Source organism: Gossypium raimondii, chromosome 13 (assembly GCF_025698545.1).
Source record: "Gossypium raimondii isolate GPD5lz chromosome 13, ASM2569854v1, whole genome shotgun sequence".
Lineage (NCBI taxonomy): Eukaryota > Viridiplantae > Streptophyta > Magnoliopsida > Malvales > Malvaceae > Gossypium > Gossypium raimondii.
In genome coordinates this window covers 38093348-38097670 of record NC_068577.1, presented here as the reverse complement: position 1 = coordinate 38097670, position 4323 = coordinate 38093348, and the positions used below count along the sequence as shown (strand labels likewise).

The window sequence follows — 4323 nt, the reverse complement described above, 5'->3', positions numbered from 1 at the left end:
TTTAATAATTTTTACTCTCAAACGCAAATGTCAAATACACCTAAATTATAGTTTTATATTTAAGTGAAAAACACTTTTAACATCACTTTTAATTACAAAAGCGAAATGTTGTTGTTGGTTACTAGTGCAATAAAAAGTAATATAACTAATAACATAGCCTCTATCTATGTCATGATATTAATTGCTAAATATCTATCATTTTATTATTAAATGGATTAATTTAATTTATTTACTATTAAAAAGAATTAAATAAAATAAATTGGAATAGAATTATCATTTATTGTTTTTAAAAAGTATCATCTCTGTTTAAAAAGTTATTAATTTTAAGTTTTATGGTTTTGCAAATAATGTTTTTGTTTGGAATTGAACTACAATTCAAGATACTTTTTATAAATAAAATGTTAACTTAAATACGTTTGGACTTATTTGATTCTTTTTAATAGTGTAGGGACTAAGATGATCCATTTAAGTTTTTATGGTTTTGCAAATAAATAAATGCATGTTGTACATAACTTCACCATGATTGAAAATATGACAAGTGTCTCATTTGTATATACTTAATTTTTTAAATATACTCTAGAGTGCCGCTTTTAAAATTTAAAATTAAAAGATTATTATAATTCAAAATTTTGCATCATCTAGAAAAAGAATAAATAAAATAACACGACAATATTCATCGTTGGTCCCGTAGCTCAGCTGGTTAGAGCGTTGGTCTTATGAGCCGAAGGTCGCGGGTTCGAGCCCCGCCGGGACCAAGCTGTTTTTATAATTCTCGGGCTTTTTTTATCAGCCCATAAATCAGGCTAGCGGATCAGCTATTGTAAACTATGTTTAGAAGTTAAAAATACATTTTCATTATCCCGTAAGCTCATATTAATGTCGGAATAGAAAGTATAATTTCAATACCATTAAATTAAAATATGAAACTTTCATCTAATTTCCCTAATTTTTAAATTAAGTTATACATATATAAAAATTCATTTGAAGTATTCAAAATAAAAGGTTTATAATTTAAGCACACGTTATATAATTTAGTTATTTTGATCGCTCAAGTTAAAATCACAAACAGTAAGTTGACGATATGATAATAAATTCAGCCTCAACTTTTATATATTATATCGATATAGTTATAATTTTAAAAATTAACTCTCAAAATTTACAAATGTTCTTAATTTCATCTTAATTCTAAAAAATCATAAATATTTTTAAAAAATAAATTTAAAAATATATAAATAAAAATAATTTATTTTACAATGGCTTTTTACCATTTAAGCTTTGTTCTTTCTCGCAGTATTTTATTTATTTATTTAGTGGTTTAGTTCAGAGTATAATTTGTTTGTTCATATTATTTGTAATGTATTGTCCATAATTTGTTGTTGCGTTAAGTTTAGAGAATTTGTTTTGTTTTATCTACTTCATTATTTTTTATGATATTAATTTTTTTAATATTTGTATTGTATTTTAGTCCATCATATAATTTGCACCTACATTTGATAAGAGTATTTTTTAATCATTTTATAGTATATGAGTTAGTAATATTTTTTTTCCTAAGGATAATTATTGGGTACACAACTAACTAAGTAGATATACTATATATATTTTATCTGTGTGAAACTTTAAGTGATTTTATATATTTTCGTAATTTTTATATGGTTAATATTTTAATAATCCAACCGTTATATTTAATGATCTATTCATATAGATTATAAATGTAACACTCCTAGCCCGTATCCGTCACCAGATTAGGGTTACGAGACATTACCAAACATAAGCACAGTTCGTCACAATCACTAAATACAAATCATGCACAAAATTATTTCGATTTTTTTAAACATTACCAATTAATCAAATATAATCATGTGCATTACTAATTCATACGCAAATCACTATAATATCTTTAATCGTTTTTGAACATCAAAGACATTTCATAACATACCTAATCCGCATGCTCAAAAAAAAAAAAAAAACCCAATCCAAACCAAATATGCCTAGCCATTTTAACTCATCACAAGACTATGCGCATAAGACCATATTAATTTAAACCATGTAGTTCTCAACTTATAATATTCACACATTGCATTACTTAACCAAACGAAAACCAACATGATTTTTACCACTTATAAAACATATACTAATCATGCTTTAGAAATTAAACATATCAATAATATTTATTTAATCATTTTTCATTTTCATGTACTCAACTTACATCAAAACATTCATTTATAAGCTTTCCCACATGCGCACATTAGCCTGAGTTGAACTATACCTCATGGTTAACTAAGCAAAATTGTACAAATACATACAAGCATATCCTAATGACCGAATTTCACTTGCAACATAACCAATTCATACATTGCTCACTTGACTAACATTAATCATTTTTCATGCAATTTAGCCAATTCAAAACATGCCAATTCCATATGCTATAAATCATGCCAAAATTCATGACATAGGCACATATGTATTCATTTACCTACCATCAACCAAATATAACAGCTCATCACTGCCATTTCCCAAACTAATACATAAACAATTTACAGTCAAAATGTAAATCAATAATAAACCATGCCCAAACACATCCAACAACCATGCTTAATTCACTTGAACCGAATTATAACAACCACAATTGCATATTATACCAAATCATATATCAAGCACACCGCAACATATTTCATGAAACATAATTCCCAACACGAACTTATACCATGACTGAAAATGCATAAACATAAACATCATTACTAGCCATTTTCGCATGGCTTTACATATATACAACTTCAAAATCGACAACAACAATCGGTAGCCTATACATGCCATATGTTCAAAGATCAAGTTTTTAAAAAAAAATACCGAAATAGCAATCGATAGTGTGACGGATTTCCTTGACGATCCCTGAGCTCGTAACTAACTTCCAAAATCTATAAAATAACGAACAAACACACACAATAAGCTTGAATAGCTTAATAAGTCATAAGCAATTAAATTATCAAATGAACATTAGTATGATTATTTCAAGTAGGCTTGAATACTCCCAATCTCAAACACATGTATTTATAATCACATTTAAACAATTAGTTCACAATATCATATTATACAACAACACCTACCTTTATTTTCAAACTTCATATAAACTCAAACATACCTGAATTGTTTAATTCGAACTCACATTCGGTTTTACCGTACCATTGCCCGTTGAACCGTTTGAAATAAAATAGGATACTCAGATAACTCGGAAAGCTCGTACAATGCCAACGTCCCAGACGTGGTCTTACATGTAATCAAATATCAACGCCACTGTCCCAGACAGGGTCTTACACGAAATCATATACGACGCCGATGTCCCAGACATGGTCTTACATGTAATCACATATCAGAATCCTATGTCATGACATATGTATCCTAACTATTCCTAAGGTTTGTACGGGGCTTTCGGACGTCGTAATTCGATCAATTCAAGCTCGTAATTAATTCTCCCATATATCAAATTCGACATATACCCAAATATATTTAATAATTAAATTCGGCACTTATAATTCATATACATTCAAAATTAACGACATTTATTTACTTATGAACTTACCTCGGACAAAGACGAACGGATGGAGTCGACTACTCGACCACTTTTGACTTTCCTCGATATAATTCCGTTTTCTTTTGTTCTTAATCTATATAAATTCAAATTTGGCTATTTAATAACACGTTTCATTAAAATTTATTCCAAATACACATAAATGGGAAAATTACACTTTTGCCCCTAACATTTCAAATTTTTCACAATTTAGTCCCTATTTCACAAAATACAAAATATTAAAATTTCACCACACCCATGCTTGGCTGAATTTCACTAAGGTCCTTAGCAGCCCATTTCTTTCATTTATTTCACATTTTGACCCCTCAATTTACAAAATTCACAATTTAATCCCAAATAGGCATTTTTACTAAAAATCACTTAATTAAACATGATAATCAACAGCATATATTTATTTTCCATCATCAAACAACAAAAACAACAAGCTCTCTTCAATGGAAAATCACAAAATGCACAACCAATTCAAAAATTCAAGCATGGGCTAGCTAAAACACAAAGCAATGATCTCAAAAACGTAAAAAATTATCAAAAACCGAGCTAAACACATACCTTAATCAAGCTTAGACAAGAACGAACCTTAGGAACTCTTTTTCTTTTAAGTTTCGGCAATGGTGATGAAAAAGATGAACAAGTGATGTTTTGTTTTATTTTTATTATCATTATTAACATAATTACCAAACTATTCTTAATGAAATAATATAAAAGCTTAATAATGATTGTCCAATACCGTCTATACT

The 4323-nt window shown here is 28.1% G+C and overlaps 1 non-coding gene across 1 annotated transcript; it reads left to right on the top strand.

The window, feature by feature from the left end:
- The first annotated feature begins 681 nt into the window (after positions 1 to 681).
- On the top strand, positions 682 to 755 carry TRNAI-UAU (transfer RNA isoleucine (anticodon UAU)). The gene has a single exon. It is a non-coding gene; the product is annotated as a tRNA-Ile (tRNA).
- The last annotated feature ends 3568 nt before the right edge of the window (positions 756 to 4323 follow it).